The sequence below is a fragment of the Falco cherrug genome, chromosome 13, assembly GCF_023634085.1.
Source record: "Falco cherrug isolate bFalChe1 chromosome 13, bFalChe1.pri, whole genome shotgun sequence".
NCBI classification, from domain to species: domain Eukaryota; kingdom Metazoa; phylum Chordata; class Aves; order Falconiformes; family Falconidae; genus Falco; species Falco cherrug.
In genome coordinates, this window is record NC_073709.1 from 31,186,705 (window position 1) to 31,207,404 (window position 20,700).

A 20,700-nucleotide genomic window follows, 5' to 3' on the forward strand; every position below is an offset into this window, starting at 1 on the left:
TACTATTAATTGCTGCCACTTAGTTCTTGTGATGTTTTAACTGCTTGGATTTATTGAAACAATCATAGGATTCACTATTAGTACTTGAGAAATGGGGAGGACAATGATGATTTATGGATGACCCAGTGATTTTAAACTAGTATTACCCCAGATTCAAAGATTTATGCAAGCTGATCCCATTGTGTAAGTAGGATGATAATCTGTCTCTCCATTTTGCTCCCCATAATAAACCCCTACATTTTCAAAAGACTGCTAGCCTGTAACAGACGGCACGCCAAACCTTGAATTTGCTAGAACAAAGTCAGGGGTAGTTGTGCTCTGAGTTTTGTTTTGTATAGATCCATGAAGTTCCCTCTTAGATGTAAGAAGGGGTTTTGATTTGAACAGGACTGATGTTGGAAGATGTTAAGACCTGGCTATGCAACTTGATTCATGTTTGTGAAGAATTGCAGTGGTCTGTGAGAAGAGGTGAGAGACAGCGGGGAAGCTTAGAAAGAGAACAGAGGAGGCAGATGATCAAGCATAAAGGATAAGAGTCAGGCTGTGTGAGAAAAAGAATAAATGAGAGAGGGAGAGATGAGGAAAGGAGAGATGGTGATAAACCGGTAACACTGAAAACAAATGACAGAATATTGGGCAGGAATAATTGGTCTAGATAGTGGAAATGATTAAAGAGTTTGACCAGTTAGAAAGTGATTGGAGTAAACATTTACAATCCAATTAATTAACTAGAGCAATCAAACTTAATCAGATAGCCACTCAATCAACCAGACTGAACTAACTTAATGGATAATCTGTTGAACAGGCAAAGAAATCAAGTGAGACTGGGAGAAATTCAGTGAATTGTGCAAATTGGATGAAATGCACAAGGATTAATCAACTAACATATAAAATTATCAAATGCAAAGATAAATACGTGGGATATTCAGGTGGAAGCTAGTCCCTTTTCTGGCGTGACTCACCAGAGCCCAAGGGACATTGATGAGCAAAATAACTTTTGGAAGATGAAAAACAAGAATGAGGAGAAGATGGGACAAGAAGGAAAGAAGATTTTCTGTGTGTGCTTCCAGGTTGTAGAAGATGAAATAATGCCAGCAGCAAGGACATTTTTTTAAAAGCCTGCATAAGTGTCATACATACCGATGCTGGATTCTGAGGTACCACTGCTCTGTAGTGGCGCAATGCATGCAAGAATGAGAAGAGGTATAATTCCTCCTCTTTCTTTGCCATGGCGAAAAGTTCTTTCGGTTTAGGCTCAGGGCACCTCTGTACCTCAGGGCTTCTCTTTTGAAATATTCAGGTTCAGCTTGTTTTCTGTGTCTGAGAGGTCTCATTGCAAATCTGCCCCAGACTTCATATAAGACCCTGTTCAGCTCTTCCCTTTTCTTGTCCAAAACCTTCCCCTTTCCGCTTGCTTTGTCCCGCTGTTCTGTTTTTGAATGATCTGCTGCAGTTAGCTTTCTTACCAAATCCATTGCTGCACCAAACCCCAGACATTGTTCAGTAATTCTGCGCGGTATCTAGTATGGGAGAGGTGTGACACATCGGTGCCAGCAGTGATGGATATGGTGAAGTAGATGCTCTGCAATGGAACAACTGAAACCAAAAAGCCTCGACCTTGTAATTCCAAATCAAACCCATAATACATAAATAGACATGCCAGCCAACTGAGCCCGGTGCATCGATTTATCTCTGAAAATTTTAAGAATCTGTAATGAGGGACCGGAGTTTTCTGAAAAGGAGCACGTGCTCTTTCAACAAATGAGACTTCTTTATGCTATATTGGGAAACTCACACCCGGTGACTACACATCAGAATCTTGGTCAGAATCATTAAACCTGTACGTTGCGATTCTTTTACTTTGAAATCATGAAAAACATGGGTGAAAAGAGGAACTTTCAAAAGCTGTCAAGTGACTTAGGAGTGCAAATTAATGGGAACCATGCTCCTTAGTCTGCCAGGAGTTCTCAAAAATGCCATCATTACTGAACTGCGCTGAGGCATGCCTTCCACCTGTGAATATGAGAAAGGACAGGCTGTGCACAGTGCTTCCATGGAGGCAGTTTTACGGAGTACCTCCATAAATGAGGCATACAGGGCTTTTATGAATTGAGCCTTTGAAAGCCCTGCTAGTAAGGCATATTGATCTGGAAGTCACACACAGATGATAAGATCTTAAGTTACAGTCAGGTTTTATGACGTGAAAGAATTTTAAGAATACTTTTGTCACCCCTTCCTTAAATGATTGCCGGCTGAAATGCTGAAGTTCTGTACAACTGGGAGGTTGCAAACACTTAAATGAGTCAGCTGGATTCTAGGTGCAATTCCATCCTGTAGTGTTTTGGGGCATGTTTGGTGGAGTAAACCTGTAAGCAAAATAATAAGTTTAGAAATGTTTTTCAGATCTACAAGGAAATATAATTTAATCAACTCTCACAGACAGATTTTATCATGTTCCAAAAATAGCATCAATGATGGATTTTTCATTTGATGTGAATAGAGGTGAACAAAGCAAGTATTTTAATACCTAATTGAGGGTTGGGAGCCAATCTGTCTGGTTCGGTGAGATGGTGTGTTGTGGCATACCGGGATCTAAACTGTTTTGGTTGATTTGTGTGAGCCACAACCTAGAGTAAATGATTTTGCAGAGACTACAGTCGTTAAAGTTCCATGCACTTAAGCCTAAATTATGTACTGGATTTTCAAAATGTCATTTAGAGCTGTAAGCAACAACTGCATAAATCCAGCACCATATTATACAGTACAAAAAAAAGATTAGTATGTGAAGAGTGAGATTTCGATATTTCCGTAATATTATCAGTGTTGCTATTGATTTATAGAAAGTCACTGTTGATTCCTTAAGCACCTCGTGGAATAGCAGTGTATGTACCTGTGTTTATGAACATGTGCTAATGAAACCATAAGAAAAAGAAAGCAATCACTGCAAGATCTGAAACACTAAGTGTAAAGTTTTGGCAACAGTATTAACTCATCAGGGATTTTTATTGTACACATCAGTAACGAAACAGTAGTAAAGTGACTCACCTGTCTAAAAAAATTCCCAAGACAGCAAAGAATGGAAGTATTTAATGTATGTGAGCTATTTCCCAAAGTAAAGGAAGTGAGTAACTATGAAGTAATTTGGATGGGCCTTCAGCTAGTCAAAGTTGTAAAGCATATTGCACATCATCACATTAATTGTTGGAGCTTATATGTTTATCAGAGCTTTTGAAAAAGAAGGAGCCTGAGAAGAGGTTTGATAGGAACATCGCTGATTTGGATTTCAGGTTCTTTGTGATTGCTGGGCTCTTCACAGCCAACGGAAGAGTTTGGTTTGGAAAGGTTTAAGTTGTAGCTGGTTTTTTTATTGTTGGTAAAGGAGGCTGGAGCCAATGCTTAGTGTTTGCAATGATACATATTACTATAAAGTTACTATAAAGTTGTTTTTTTAAATATTGTCTTGCAAAATACATTTTATACAAACTATATTTTCTAAAATATAACTTGCAGCTGGTCAAGACCAATGAGAAATGCAAAATAACATTTTCTATTGTATGTTGGGGAAAAAAGTTCTACTCCAAGAGATGTTTGACCTGCTTGTCTTTGCAGAGAGTCCTTTGCAGTGGTCTTCCATGCTTAGGGTGTTTGTCTTCTGTTTTCTTCTGATTTCATCTTTAGACACCTCCAACTTCCTCTGTTCCCAAGTGAAGTTGGGCAGTTTCTCTCTTGTCGGCAAACCTATTCCTCCTCTTTCCCTTTAGTCATAAAACAGTCCTGCCTACCTAATCTCATCACGAAACCTTTATGGCAATTATTACTCCTTTTATAAGTTTATATTCTAGCAAGTAGTCTTCATCTTAATTGTTGATTTGTAGAATATGGGCTAATTTGTGACTTTGTGTGGTTCGCCTTAAATTATAATAAATGTGCTTCTACTTGCTTCTTCTGTTACCAGCAGTACCAGACACCAGCAGTGTCCGTAGTGCGTTACAGTTATCTTTCTCAAGTATAATAGGAGTCAGAAGTCAGAGCATTCTCTGGTTCATATTATTTTTTGACTTTTCAACTAAACAGTGCATTCCTTTCCTGGATGGTAAAGGTAACTGCCAAAAGGAAACGTTATGACTGGGTGTCACCAGGATGGCAGGATGCCACCGAATGGAAGTCAGTTGTGCAAAATCACTCTTCCTACACTGCAAGCCCACACTGGTGGTGTTCTGTAAATACTACAGAGGAGTTGTTTGCTGTCTCCTTTTATTCATTTTGCTATAACATCTCAGAGCAGTACTCATCTATATGTCTGGTCTGTGTGCACTGAATACAAGCAAAGGACAAAGAAATTAGGTTGCAAATTCCTTAGCACAAATACAAAGGCAAGCAGCAACAGGTTAATAAAGACCAAAGCCTTTGGCCTGGCCACAGTGAGTGAACATTAGATTAGCTGACATCTGGGATGTAATTAGTTGGGATGAAATGGAAAATATTTTAAATAGCCCTTTCATCAATCTTAGAAATGAGAAAGAAGTAGTGAGCAAACAGAATCAGGCCATTTGTGGAGGCAACAATAACCAGCAGTTTACTGGTGCATTCTAACAAGGTTTAAGTCAGGGCACTTGACTGATGAAACAGGAAAGAGTGGAGCTCACAGAATCCCAGAATGGTTGGGGTTGGAAGGGACCTCTAGAGATCATCTAGTCCAACCCTCTGCTGAAGCAGGGTCTCCTTGAGCAGGCTGCACGGAGTCCCATCCGAGTGGGTTTTGATTGTCTCCAGAGAAGGAGGCCCCACAAGCTCTCTGGGCAGCCTGTCCCAGGGCTCTGTCATCCTCACAGTAAAGAAGTTCTTTCTCCCATTCAGGTGGAACCGCCTATGTTGCAGCTTGTGCCCGTTTGCCCCTTGTCCTGTTGCTTGCACCACTGAACAGAGCCTGGCCCCATCCTCTTGACACCCACCCTCAGGATATTTGTTTGCATTGGTAAGATCCCTTCTCAGCCTTCTCTTCTCCAGACTAAACAGGCCTAGGTCTCTCAGCCTTTCCTCATCAGGGCGATGCTCCAGTCCCCTCACCATCTTTGTCATCTTGCTATCAGCTTTGAGCTTTTAGTTAGTGCTAGGCACTGCCTAGGCCTGCGACCGTGTTGGTATAATTGAGCGCTGTCTCTGGGGTCTTCTCTTCAGAAAATAGCGCTCATTCCAAAAGTTACTCAGGCAGACAGCTTGGTCATGGCAGAGCTTCACTGCTTGCCTAAGGAATCTTGCTGTACTTGTGTGGGTTTTACTAAGTGCCAAGTTGTTTGTAAAGAGTGTGTAGGAAAGGCATTGGGTGAAATGAAGACAGTTTCTTTCCCAGTTTACAAAGCCAAACAAAGGACTTGTCCCTTTCTCCTTATTTCTTTCTCTTAATAGTGTATAGGAGACCTCTTTTTTAACACATCTGCATTCTGCTGATGCTGGCTGCTTTTTTTTAGCATTAGAACAAAGGCCAGAATATATTTTCATCAGATAGGAGACAAAAAAAAAATCTTCTTCTAAACTCCAACTTGCAAAGCTAATCCACAAGCAGTTCAGCACAATTCTCAATCTAGACCTCAACTGAACTGTCAGGGAATGAAATCTGTATAATAAACCAGTCATCTAATTCACGATATCACAAGATTCAATCTCCTTAGGCAAGATTTAGTTCAGACGTTCTGATGCTTTGTTGTATGAAGTTAGACAAGGTGGTATTCATCTTTTGTGACTTCAGCTATCTGAAAGTTAGGCATCATGTCAAAGCTAGTTGCTAGGGTCCCTCTGTAGTCAACAGAGAGAAAAAGAGGCACTTCAGAGAGCAATTCATTCCACCTTTAACATCATAGCATCATCAGAGTGTCAGAAAGGGGACAATGCTTTGCTTGAAGAATTGTAGCCTGGAATTTCTAACAGAACTATCCTTTTAAAGCCAGCGGGTGCTTTAATATCTGTAATCTATAAAGTCAGCCCACCAATTCCTCACTTTCAAATGAATAATGCCAAGCAAGGAATCTTTAACCAATGGATTGTCTATTGAGCGTCCTCGACACTCACTGGTTAGCATGCTAGATAAATCATTTTATAGTAATAATTTTGCAGAAGTTTATTCAGAGTCTCTTAGAATAAAACCTGAAAACAAAATTAAACGGCTGTTGAGTGCAAGATTAATAGTGCTATTCAGGGACCCTTTACAATACCAGCATTACCAAAACAAGCTGCGTTCGTGCAGCTCTGACAGGATGCTTGCAGCCAGACCTGGAATCCTCTCTGCACTAAAACTAAAGCCACCAGCTGTTCTGGGAAACCTGTATAAGTTAAAACCCAGAAATCAGCCCTGAGATTTACCCTCTGTAGATGTTTTATAAATAGGTCTAGAAAAGAATATATCTTTAAAAAAAAAAAAAAACAAACAAAAAACCACTCCAAACCAACAGCTCTTTCACACAGAAGAACATTCAGATATAGAAGTGGTTTGTCAAAAGTAAAGTGGTTATTGGTAGAAGCAGAGCTACAGCCAAGGGCCTTCTAATGGAGCCCTGTAGATTATATTGCTTCTCTGCATCCTTGCAAAATCACTTATATGTAAAAGCTTTGATTTTTTTTTTTTTTTTTTTTTTTTGACCACACTACTTTATGGGAGACCTTAATGAAGGCTTGTTGAAAAATCTACTGAAATTGAGTTCCAATTTGACATTGGATCCCATGCTGCTTTCCAAAGAGTGGTAATAGAGGATCCACATTCCTTACCAGTAGGTACAATTCCCTCTCTTGCATTATCTTTTTAATTTTTATTACCCTTGTGAACGACTGTCACTTCTGTTTAAGCAGAAGCAGTAACTAAATCCTTTAATAAAGCCTTAAACAGCAGTGCTTCTAAATGAGGTTAAGATCTATATTACATGCAACATTTGCCTTGAACCTTATTTCGTCCTGCATCTTCAAGGATATCTGGTTACCTTCAGGAGTTAGTAATTTCAGTTCCAGTTCCTGGATATCATTGAATTCTAGCCTAAATTTCAACTGACAGGACTTAGTTGGTATGATATAATGTTGAGTCAAATGCGGAAATTTCTACTCCATTGTGGTAGTATAATCAATGTTTCTTCTTTATCAGGAAAAATTAACCCAAAATGTTTTTATTTTCTGAACAGAAAATTACACTAATGTTGGGTGGGGTTTTTTTTGTTATATGTGCATTGTGTTTTAATAATTTTAAATACTCTTCTGCAAAAAAAATCTGTTACTATCTCCTATACATAAACACACCCTTTTATCTCCATCTTTGATTTAAAGAAAGGTCCTTCTTGTGCAGCTCTAAATTGAGACAGAATTTCCTCTGAACTTGAACATATTTCCAGTTGCTTTTTTCCATTCTCCTTGGTTTAGAAGCAAACTTGAGCTGAATATCTCAGATAAAGATCAAGCTGTGTTTACGAGCTTTCCCCAAGGTGCACAGGTAATAGGAGTTTGCAGTCTGATGTTCCACAGTATGCCCTCTTTAAAAAAGGGAAAGAGAAGTACTCCCTCTTCCATAAATTGCTTTGCATGGAATAGTAAGAATATTATCATGTATCAGAATTATCTCGTGTATTAGAATGATGTTTTTTAAATGTGACTAGAGCACAGTCACTGAGTTGCGCCTCTACCTTGCAGCACAACTGTATTGTGACTTTGCTCCTCTAGTCTTTAAGCAGGTCACAAGAGTCTGTAAGATGTTTTAATGCAACCCAGAGAGCAGCTGCCATTTCAAAATGTGAGAGGTTAACATAAAATCTTTGAGTAGGTAAGAACTGTTGTTCTGGTCTCACCTGTCTGACTTTGAAATAAATTAGGGAGTACTTGCACATGCTGCTTCATCAGAGGATCAGGAGGGAAAGCGGTCTGAACAGATGGAGGCAATAACCTCTCCTGCCAGTGCAGCAGGGGGAGGATGTCTACCTGCAACCAAAGGGGCTTACCCGTACCACACCTACAAATAACTCTGGGATCTCGTTACAGTCCGGTTCAATTCATTGATGTTGACAACCGTGAGCTTGAAGTGCTGTTGCTATCACTAGAGACTTGCACTGCCTGGGATTTGTGGAGGAAAATACCTTCATCTTGTGAATTTGTGACTGTACAGTTGAAAATACTTGGGGTCTGTTGACTCATGGAGAGTAACATCTGTAGAAAAATGTGAGAGAGGGACTTTGCCATGTTTGCAGTAGCTGGGCTAAATACTTATAACAGATCTCAGGGCCCTTCTGTGGCGTTTTTTGCTGCAGTTTCTTCAAGCAGCAGATCTGTATTGTATCGAGTATGAATATCAGCAGAACTCAGAGATGGGCATGTCCTGAAAGCACCTTTTTGGAGAAATAAATCACATTTCTAAAGCATCTCTCCACCTTCAAATGCATGTCCGCTAAAAAGAAGCTTTGGCCCAGACTTGGTGCTGGTAGGTTTCTATTACTATTTTCCACTACAATGAAAAGCAATTTCCACTTGAATTTTGGAAATCTGAGCAGTTATAATAGTATCAAGTACTCCAGTGACAAAGTCTGGAAGTAATTTTGGTCAGAAATTGAAAGTCTCTGTTCATAATCTCATCCTAAAACTGTATTAGATACTCAGTGCTTCACCTATGGAAAATTTAATAACTCACACAGCATCAAAAATTGTTTGACACCACTTGTACATTGCTGAGTGAAGTTAGTGATTTATAACATTGCATGTGAGATGTTAGTATCTAATTTACTGCATTAATCAGCGAATGCCAAATCTGTTTGCAGATTGCATGTGGATCAGTTTAATCTGTCACCCTAATTGTCAGTGAAATTTTTAACTTTGAGTATATGTTAACTGTTTTCCACCTGTTTCTCAGTGAGAAAGCAAGAGCAGCGTGATACCTCCATAGTGCTCATGTGAAACTCTTCAGGCTCCACGGCTGTTTTTCACTACTTTCCAAATCTGAGATTCCCTCAGTTAAATCTGTGTTTTGCTAATGTTTGCACATTTTAATGCATGCCAAACTGAGAGAATGCTGTCAGTCCTGTCAGTGCTAACATGGTAGTAAGTTGTCGCTTTGGTGCACTGGCTGAGTGAGTAGATTTCAGGGGACAGGACCAAGCTGAAATGACCCAGGGCTTCCTCAGACAGATGCTGTGCTCGCATGTGGTAATGACTCAAGTGATTCTGTCATCCTCTGTGCTTCTGATTAGCATTTAGTGATACACTCGGTATAGCCTTTCACTTGAGAGCCTCCATGTGTTACACAAGGGTAAGCAACATCTCCATTTTTATTCTAAGATTGTTAAAAATGCAACTTAGTGGGACAAAGCTATTCAAAATTCTGGTCAAACTTAGTGTTTTCACAAAAAAAAAAAAAAAAAAAAAAGCAAGAAACTAAATTTTAACGCCTTTTCCCTGGACTTTAGGGTGGGATTTTTTTTTTTTTTTTGAAACTGTGTTAAAAGCCGTGAAGAAAAGATGAAATATCTAAAATGAAAGACATTTTGAACAATAGCAAGTTACCTGGAGCTAACCAGTATTTTATTTCAGGTCAAATAAAATCTTTTGGAGTAATGCTGAGCAAACATTTTTCTTCTGCAGGGGACATTTTCATTTTAGATAGCTCTTAAAAATGAGATTATTTTTTTTCCTGTGCTAACAAAACTATGCTATTCGCATAGTGCTAGTTCTAAACAATCGTGAGGCCACATATCCCCCACAAAGTGCTCTTTCTTTATGTCATGGGCAGTGAGATGGTAGCTTGAAGAAGTAAAGAGACTCATCCAAGGTCACAGAATAAGAGCCAATTTGGAAATCCTGACCATCAGATTCCGTATTTGATAGGCAGCATTTCTGAAGGTGATTTGCCAGCAGTTCAAGGCCGTTGCACATGCAGATGGAGCGGAGTAGCTCAAATGATTTGAGGTACCTCAAAAAATGATGCTGGGCTGCTGTGTTTTGCCTGTTTTGTGCTTGGTCCCTAGATATTTAATTCTTTCTTCATTTTGTTACATATTGGGTAAAGGATGCCAGGTTTTTTATTTCTGCGAATACACTGGTTGAGCTGGTACGTCATGGTCTACCTGGAAGAGACCTAATGACTGCTGTGAGATACTTTCACTTCTACTTTTTGCTAGCAGAGACGAACAAAATTGTCCAGAGACCTTCCCAGCAGGATTGTCATTGGACTGAACGGGAGAGGGAGGTAAACCAGACGTAGGATGGATAAGTTCTTGCAGCATGGAGAAAATTTTAACTGCTACCGACTGTGCTGAAACTGCTTCATGCGCAGGGGGGCAATAACTTGGATTTCCTGCCCTGTCTTTGCCAGGCCTTGTTTTGCTTAACTCTCCTACTGTTCTGTTGAAAACTTTTCAGAAAATGCAGTGGCTGTTGCCCATGAAGACACGGACACAAAGACCGCTAAGCTTTCTGCTGTGTAACCACCTGTGGGACAGTGGGTCATTGATTTTATCTGTAGGAGATGCTAGGGCAAGGCGCTTTTATCGTCTTTGTGATACCTCATTGACAGATTGTTTAAAATTGTATTGCTTCCTTAAAAGCAGTGGTAATTACCTGTGGGATGGGAAGGAAGGGTATGGTCAAAGCGGAGCTGAAAGCCTTTACTATAACTGCTGCCGCATTAGAGGCCTACTGCTGTTTGTCAAGAAATCCTGAAAAAGGAGGCAAGGCATTTTCCTGGTTTAAGTACAAATTCCAGGGCAGTTGGTTTTGCTGATAGTATTTCACTAAACTTTCTGAATATAGATTCCCTGTGCACTACAGGTTACGTTCCAGGCCTTGAGGTACTGCAGTGATGCGAGTAGCTGGCCAGTGACATCCATTATAGCTGGTGAGCTGCGTCCACATCCCATTAAGTTAAAGCCCCAGGAGGGCTGGAAGGCAGGAATTGTAACTGTTCTCTTTGTAAAAAAATACATAGTGGGTATCTAACACCTTTGCACTTGGTATAAGTTAACTATACCACGGAGAGGAATACGGAGCGGCCAGTGGATCACAGCAAAAACTAGAAAGAGTTTGTGTTCCCTAAGATGGCTGACCTCCCTAAGATGGCTGCCGCTCAGAGACAAGACTTGACGAAATGCATGCAAAAATTAAAGTTAATTTAATTTTTTAGATTTAGGTCTTTTAGATTGATGCTTCAGGATCAAGTGTAGACACATGTAAATGTAAAGTGCCTTTTAGGTCTCTCCTAGTCCATTTTATGTCCAAAAGAAAATTCTGTTGTTTCTTTTTTATTATTCTCTGTGTTCGTGCTGTTGGGCAAGTCCTGTGCAGTACAGCTTGTTAACTGTAACCCTCTCCTAAGCTGACGGGTTTTTTTCCACCATCTCCTTTGAAATTTCACCACAATCCAGTGGATCTTTGGTGGAGGGTATACAGAATTTCATTATTTCCTTAAACTGGTTTATATTTCTCTTTTCTTAGTTCCTTACATGCCTAATTATTTTTTGATTCCAAATAAGTCAGAATACTATCCGTGTATGTCAGGGTATGGTTCTGTATGTCGTTTCCATGTGCTCTGTACCTCCTTCTGGACCTTTCCGTAATTATTCATGGTAGCGTACTACCCCTGTTTGCTACAAAACCAGACTAGCCCCATTTACTTTGCAGTGGGACTAGCAACCCCTGTTTCATAGTCTCTTTTTATTACTTGTTTTGTACCCAAATGTTTGGTTGCTAGGTCTTGATGAAGAATGAGCCGTAAGCAGTGTGTCCTCCTACTTCTCTATTTTGTATAATAATTGTTTGACAGTTATAAGGGATTTAGTTATAAAGGATTTGTCTGCCAGGAAGAGATGCATTTGCACTGTATGAATAGATTTATCTAAAGTCAACAAGGTGTTGCACTTTACTGAAACCTTCCCATTTGGGAGAAGCATTTTACCTAAAAGTAGCAGTAGCAAATTTGTGAGAACTTAATAATATTGCTGACAATAGTTAAGAGATTAATTAATGGCCGTCTGAATCAGCAAAATGAGGGGAAGGGGGGTTGGAAGAACCTCAAAGGGGAGCTTGCACTCAACAAAAAGCCTGTCGAAAAAGTGGATATGTAGGGATATTTTAGGTTGGCATAGATTTCATGGTGCCAAATTTGAAGATGAGAACTGTAAAAGAAATTACTGTTAGTTCTGACTAGTTCTGTAAAATCTTCCGAGAGTTTGATTGCACAGTCTGCTCAGGGAAGAGTAAAGAACTTTAAAAAAATCCTAGAGTCATAGAGAGAAACGTGTCATAATATCATATAAATATCAATAAAAACATATAGCAACTGTTTTATTAAGATTCCTATGACAGTATTAAAAATAATTTAAAAGCTATTTTAATATTATTTAACGTTTGCCTAGCTATTCTACTGTGGCTAGCAACCCACAGGCATCTCATCCTGAGGGCATGCTAGCTCTGAGTAATGATACTGGTCAACCCTTACAGTTCTCTCTGCACCTTAGCATATTTATATATATTTCTCAGTTTGGGAAAGAGATCTTGCATGGAAATCATTGACCAAAGTTTCTTTTAGCGTGCCACAAGACAGTAGAGAGACTGCCTGAAACCTGGGTGATTGCCTTGGAATTGTAATGTCACCCCTTCTTGTGTTTTTTTCCCTAATATCTTCAGTACGTACCTTGGCTTACACAGAGATAATCACTGTGTTCTTCGCTGACATTGCGTGTTTTTTTTCTGTAAGCATTCCCAATTCATAAGTCTTCCATACGTTCAAGGGTTAGCAGAGATCCTCCAGCAGAGACACGGACCCCAGCAAGTAGTCCTTCTCAAGGCTTTTTTTTTTGATGTTGAGGGCCACTGACCTTCAGCGGCTTTGCTCCTGGGATAATTTCATTCAAGTGTAGCAAGTCCTTGAAGCACAGCCTGATACACCAGAGCAAGAACTGCTACTTCTCCATCCCTTTGGGCTGGCTTCAGAGCACCGAGATGTAGGCAGTTTTCAGTGCATTCAGCTGGAAGAGTCACCAGTGAGTCACCGCATCCACCAACATACTGATACTGAGGGATGTGGGGAGGCAGGGTAACGCGGCAGTGTACCCTTCTGCTTCCCTAGAACTGGAAGCTGGATAGCCTTCGTCTGCATTAACTCCCTTCCAGTGGCAAACCCGTTATGTGTCAACAATACTATTGCTTTCCCTCGCAGCAAGCACTTGCGTGCAATTTCATTTTGCTTATGCTTTGAGTTTTTGAGGTATTGTTGCTCAGGTTTTGAACGAAGTGAAAATCAGCTTGGCAGCAATTTGTTGCACTTGCAGAAGCACGGTTTCGCAGAGGATGGCACAGTGGGGAGTGGCACAACATGAACCTGTCCTCTCCAGCAAGCTTCTGCTTCTACCTGGAACAACTATTGCTCTTCTACTGTGGGGCCACTGCTTTGCGCAGTAAAGCATTTGGCTGGGCTGTGAGGATGCATCACTGCACCCTGCTGAAAGGGACAATATGCATGCTTGTGATTGTGCTGATTTGTGATATTCCACCCATTTCCCCCAGCAACTGATCTGCAGTAAGGCCATAAACCTTAATTTAATACTGCTGACAGCGAAAGGAGAGATACTGCTTTAAACAGTTATAGAAGCAGAATTGCATTTTAGAAACGAAAAGTGTGATTCCTATCTAAAATGATGTTTGAATACAATTAGGTGTCATACCTCTATTTGTGTTTTTCGTGGCTAGGCATACAAATATACCTCTGTTGACTGTTTTGGCAGTGCTAAAAGTGCATGACTGAGAGATTACTGAGTTACTGCTATTGCAGGGTTCAGAGAGAGGTTATAGCTGACCTGCATGGAATCAGCTCTTGAGCCAAGCAATCTTCTCCAGGCTCTCCTTTTTGTGGCTTTTTTCTTGCATCTGGGCAATTTCAGTCCAACTGGTAGAGGTTGCAACAGCAGCCAGAGAGTTAGTCTGGTTTGGGGATTTTACAGTCTCATTTAAGTAAATGAAATTGTTTGATATGTACCTCAGTTTCCTCATTTTTGATGGTATTGATGTTTGGCTGTTTTTTTGGTGTTTTGTTGTGGTGGTGGTGGTGTTTTTAAGAATGGAGAATTGAAAAAAATCCACTGTGCATAGTGGCAGTGTTGGTTGGACTTGGAACTGTGGTACTTGAACAGATGAATATAAAACTTACTTTAATAATTGAAAGTGGATTTGAACCAAGCCTTCTAAGAAGCAAAATATAGAAAATTTCACGTATTTCCTGTCTTATCAGCTCTTATAGTTTACCCAAGAGACATGCTTGAATTTTGGAAGCACTATTTTTATGTCCTTTCTCCAGTAGCGTTTTATTTCATATGCAGTTCTATGTCTGATGTTGAGTGGACCCATGTTAAATCTGCTCCTTTGTCTATAAATAAGTTTAGAGATCTTACCCAGCTGATGATTTTGTCAGCGTCTGCCACATGTGGCAAGCAGCATTCATCTTCCAGTGAGCTAGCAATCAGTCTGGCCAGTGTTTCCCGTGGGTGAGGTTGCTAGCTGATAAGGGCTGGTGTGCGAGCCTGTTCAGACACAGGGAGGTCTGATGGGAATGGCAGAACTAATAATAGAGGCTGGAGCTTTTTATTTTCCCTCTCCAAGGTTTGTATTTTGAAAAATTCACAGGAAACCAGAGAAAATAATTTTGGTCTTTTTTCAACCAGTTGCTTTGTCTTACAAATATAGTAATCACTGCTTTTAGGAGAGGTGTGAAAGCTGAACAGGGAGTTGTTTAGTTTTGTTGTTGGTTCTTTTTTAATCTTACAAAGATGCAATGGTATCTGTGAGAAAAAGGAATCAAATAGCAAATGCAATCTGATATTGAAACAAGGGCAACAAAAAGCAGCCAAAAGAAATGAGATTTGGGATTTTAATAAAATTACTCTATCCCATTGTATTGTTCTAAGTCAAGATGTTCATATTTAGGAAGGAAAACCTTAAAAATCTGCTGTGTGAGATGAAATTTAAAAAGAAGTCCTATGTCTGTGAATAGGTGTTTGGGAATAAGTGTTTTCCGTGTCTTTTGGCCCTTTTCAATTTTTGCAGATACTGCAGAATATGTAGGTATTGCACGCCTGGAAAATCACACTTCCTTTGTAAAATTCACTGCTGCTGTTTACTTGCTTACTGTTAATATTTGGATGTGCTGTTGGAGCTGCTTATTTATTGGTAAGCAAATCACAGAAAAAAAATACATATGTTACCATGAGCCCTAACAAAAACAAAAAAGCAAGTAGAGTTTGTGCAAGATGAATAGGAGAAAACATCATGTTATTTATTGCACTCAGCAATTATTTGCTGTCTCAGGAGCTATGAAGTTAAATATTAGATCCTCAGTCAACTTTCCTAATTGAAAAATGAGAAAGTGTGAAACATAGCTAACTTTCTTATTCCACATTCTTATTTCATTATAGGTTTAAGGAAGCTAGTTGTTGCTCTAAATTCAGGAAAGCTACATGGCACCAACTTTAATGTTGGAAAGTCATTCAATCAAAAAGTAGAAAAAGTAACTAGACCTGGTCAAAAGCCTTTCCCAGAGAACTCAGGGGGCCTGGCTGGTCTGAATGCTGTACAGCTCCATAGAAAGTTCATGTGACTGAAACGTGGCAGTGAATAAGTGCCGGCTTCTCGGGTGTGCAATGAAGCTTTCTTCGGTGTAAGCAATCGTACTGGCATTAGGCAAGGCTGAAGGAGCAGATGTTTTAAAATTTGTATGCTAAGCATAACATCCCTACTTTGAAACAGCAGCAGCAGAGAGGGGCAGCACATTAGAACTGAGCTGGCTGAATTACTGGGCGTGAGTGAATTCCAAACCAGCAAGTTTCCACTTGTGTTTCCTGCCCAACATTTTATCTTCATCTGAATTGATGTTTTCAGATTTCTTGGGTTTATGATAATATTGAGTTATGTCTAGAAACCTCCTAAGTCAGTACTTTCAATCCAGAATTGTTTTGAAACTTCTGTGAGAAATGGGGATTTCTTTTATTTTATGGTTAGATACATTTTGAAATGTTGACATTTTCTGTGAAATGAAAATTCTGTTTCCATGTGGTCTAATGAGCAAGATTTCTTGCCTTAGGAGTAGCTCACTATGGGAATGCCTCGCCCTTAGCATGCAGGGCAGGGTGTGCTCCCTCAATGGGAAGTTACTATCCTCTGTCCTGCCATCATCAAATATATGGCCCTGTTCATTTTATAGTGTAAATTATTCAAACTGCACTGAGAAGACAGAGTAAATAATTTCCTTACAGTTTTTCTCATGGCTCTGTTACCGTAATATCTTAGTTATCATCTTAGTTCCTTACAAATGTTAATGAAATGAACATCACAGAGCTCTGTGTGATGAGCTTATTCCCATTTTGTGTATAGACAGTGAAATAAGAAGATTAAAACCAATTTATGTAACTTGGAAAATGGGCAAGCTTTCAGGCATATGCAAACATGGGCTGCTTTTTCTGCCTGTATCAGGCAGTCTAATAAAAAGAGATCACCTCCTCCTACAAATGTGGCTTCGCTTGCATCCTTAGGCAATGACAGTAACAGTAACAATGCTGTTACAAAGATTAAAGTCAGAAATTATGGAGTGTTGACTAATTTTGACTGCCTGGCGTGAGAAACCTGGAGTCCAATCTTTTCCCAAGTGTTTATTGAGGGCATTGTGTTTTCCAGGTATCTCTCTCACTGGTCTCATTTGCAGCTGCGACCACTTGACTTCTCCGCAGATCTGAATACGGGTGTCCTGGGGTGGGTGCCTGGAAATTGAGGGCAGTGTAGCTTGCTGTGAAAGTTTTAATTTCTGTGATCTGCCCTATATCATGTTGGGAGTTTAATGGCCGTTAGCCAAGGATGGCTTCAATTCTCTTAAACATGAACTCATTTTTCTCTTCTTTCACTTTCCTAACTTCTTTATTTCATACTTTCCAGCTTCTGTAATGGTGAAAGCAGGGGTATTAATGACTCATATCAGTAGAAAATTCACTTTGTCCTGGAATATGGCTATCCTTAGCACCAAGTGAACCAAGCAGCTTTCAACTGCCTGCACTGCTAAAAGGCTGGAGGGCTGGAGATGAAGACTGAGGAAATGATGTGCCCATCAGAAATGGCAAGGCATAGAAAAATCAGTAATCACAGACTCCCCAGAATTCTTACTATCCTTTTATAGCTAGGCAGCAACTTTTCTTTTTCATGCAACCTTTAAATCTCCCATGTACTGTCTTTTTAAATATGTCTGAGTCAAAACCTTGAACTCAAACTAAAGGAGGAGCAGATAAAATTGAGAAGTTAATGAGAAACACTTCTGACAGATAGGCATTGTCAGTGAGGTTGCATAATCCCTGATTTTTAGTGGCATTTAGTGGCGTAACATTGGACTGCAGCACTAGCCAGTTAGAAGAATTTTTTAAGAAGTGTAATTAAATAGTAGGAAAGTGGGGTTTTTTTTGAGAGGTAGCACATACAGTGAGGTAAGCATGGTGGATTTCCATGGATAGGTATTTCTTACTACGTACAAGCAATTAAAAAAGCAAGTTTTTCACCTTGTGTATATACAGGGTCTTGCCTTGAGATCCACTGGAGTCAATTGAGTTGTGCCCAGCCAGGTTCCTCAGGGATAGCTCAGAGAGCAGCTGCTTGTTGGTAGAATGTACACAAGGGTGCATGTTCATCTCGGGTCTTTGTAATTTGTGTTTACCTTTTTGTGTAGAGTACAAATGACAGAGTTTTTGAACAACCACCAAGTAGTCTGCTGTTAAGCTCTTGTTTTAATATGTGCTGAATGGGAGGGCTTAACCTGACTGTATTGGTCCCAAAAGCTTTTGGTAGCATTAAAAATTATGGCCCAAGAAGCTGAATGTAACATGTCGAGGTATAATTATGTTCAGCTTGATTAATCCTGCATGATAATTAGCAGCGTAGCAAGTTTGCAAGATAAGGGATATCTTTGTGCATGCCTGGAAGAGTTTCAGTCTTCTGTCCCACCTGGCCAAGTGTGGTGGCAGTTGAAGGTTCCCATTGTGCAGTGTCTAAACCTCACAGTCTCTCTGGCCACATTCCTCTGAGACAGATTCCCCAAAGCCTGCCGGCACACTTCGATTTCTCTGCTGGTCGAGGCAGGGGGTCAGAGAGAAGAGGCAACTGAAGTTGGAGAAAATCTGCTGAAAAGTGAAATGCATCCCCTTTGGCCCCACGGTCTGAGCAGCAAGCTGCTTGTCCTGCATTAGGCCAAGGCACATGATCTTCCCTTTTCCATCCTGCTCTGTGGAAACCAAGGCCGAAAGCGTGGGCAGTCCGGAGTCCGGGCTGTCATTTGTGGCCAGGGTCTGGTACTGGATTTGACCGCTGCCAAGGCTGAGCTGTGTTCAGAAGCAGGACCTATGAGGTACAAACTCAGCACTTGTTCCCCAAGGAGTTGTTTGTTTCTCCTTTCAATTTAGAGCCTGAAATGCCATTTGTTTAATGTTGCTGTTTAAATAATGATTTATAAGGCTGCAAGCCAGCCGTGGTACAGCTTAATGACTGCTATAATTTATGGATGCCACTGGCTACATAAACACTGCTGTAAATATAAAGGATGTCTCCCACAAATTTTACTTTGATACTTATTTGATACTATTCATTTTCCTTGCCTTACACATCTTCCCTGTGTGAGTTTAGGCCACTTCGCTCAGTGATCCAGGGCATTCTGGCTCACCTTGCCAGGAGTCATTAGGGCTGGGAAGTGAAAAGATCAAATGTCTATTTTTGTTACAAAGTATTTTAATTAAAAATTAAGTTTCCTTGAGCTTGGATGCAAACATCTGCATCAAGTGGCCCATTAAAAGGGTCATTTGTATTTGGGCTTTTTTGGTTATCTGTTTGTTTTACTGGTTAATCATCTCCTTTATCCAATTTGTTTTGCCTTTGTGCACACAGTAAGCAAGCAAACAGGAGACAGGAATAAAGCATGCATTGTCACAGAGCCCAGCCATTCCCCAGGCTGCAGCTTTGCTATTTGTGTTCTCTAACCTATACCAGGAGCATGTATATACACGTCTAATGCAAATCTGAGCTAATTCAAGCCCCGTCTCCACAGAGATGAATGAGCATGCAAATCTGCTGCTTTGTTTTGGAGGAAAAGCTCCCGGAATTGCTTGATGTCTAGTTGCAAATGACTACTTTATATACTACAGCCAGTTGACTTCAGGAGATTTGTGTTCCTGGGCTGCAGCAGTAACACCTGGGAAGACAGTAGGTGCTCTTGAATGCCTTGGTTCCATTATAATTAGTGTTAATTCAGTCATGTGCTTGGAAAACTGAGTGCCGTTATGAAGTTATAATGAACTGAGTAAACACAACAACTCCATTGCCTACAATAACCCATCCTCTGAATCTCTGCCTATGGTATCCCAGCAGCTGCTAGGATAAAACATGGACATTGCTGAAAAGATTGTGGATAAAAGTGTGGGGGGGGGGCATGACTAATAAACGTGGGGTTCAAAACCATCTGTGAGGAAATTAAGAGAGACAAAAGTAATTCTGAATCTGAGTAGGACTTAAAAGATATTTAAGTGTCATGATGTTACTGACCTGATGGAAGCGCTCTAGGACATGTCTCAACTTTTCTTTAGGTTGTACTTCCAGCAACATGGTGCCATACAGGTTCATTGCACACCCCTAAGAGAAGGGATCACCTACTGAGTTACCAGGGTCCTCCTTACAGCTTTCTAGCGTCCATTTGCACAGACCTGAGCCCGCTGTGTCTGGCTTGTGGCACATGCAGAGCTTTGCATCGAACATAGGGAAAGCTCTCAGCAGTGTCCCTGGGAGTGCGTTTTTGCAAGGAGCACGACAAAGCCACGGAAGATACCTCCTCGTTGCCTTGAACCCTTACCAAGGGGCCCACAGAAATTGTCAGTAACTGGCTCTGAGTTACTTGATATATTTTTTCTGCAAAGCTCTCCTCTGCAGTCATGCCTTGACCCTGACTGAAATGCAAGGGCACTGTGCAGTCTGTATGCAGCAAGCCAGAATTGCTCTAAGGCAGTCAAAAAAATCAAGCTGACAACAACACAGGAGCACCCTTTTCAGGAGCTGGGGTCCTTTATTAAAAAGGTTTGGCATGTATTCCCCCCACTCCTGAATTGATTTGCGCCATAAAATAAGCTTGAAGAGAAATAGTGGTTGTTTTCCTACATGCTTCATTAATTTTTAGTTTTGGCAGGCAATATAAATAAAAGTATCAAGTGCACATCTAATTGAATCACCAGTGATTCCCAACTCCCTGTAGTACCAGAGAACATGATGTAGCTGTGCTGTTTAGCAAGCACGGATGAGTTAGGCAAACAATGGCTCAGTCTGCCCAGAGGCTTTGGTTTAATCTTGAGCATTTACCCATTCAATATGAGACAGGGTTGTTGCAGTGGGGAATTCACAGCACCGATCTCTTCATACTTCTAGGCTTTCCTTCTAGGAGTAGTGGCTGAAAGCAACATCTCTGCAGAGTCAGGATGGTTTTGGTGAATTGCACCTACACCCAGATTTTTGTGGAAGGAACTCCGGCATGTCCCAGACTTAGCCTTCTCCATACATACTGACTGTAGGGTGTTGCTGAACTAATTCCTGCCTCCTCCTTCAGGTGGCTGACCTAGAGCACGTGTTTCTTAAAAAAACCAAAAACAACAAAACAACCCCACCCCACCCCCAAAAAAAAACAACCCC

General features: G+C 40.5%; 1 protein-coding gene across 1 annotated transcript in view; it reads left to right on the forward strand.

Moving 5' to 3' along the window:
* ALK (ALK receptor tyrosine kinase) overlaps window positions 1-20,700 on the forward strand; it is a 281,080-nt gene that overhangs the window by 183,774 nt on the left and 76,606 nt on the right. The window lies entirely within an intron of this gene.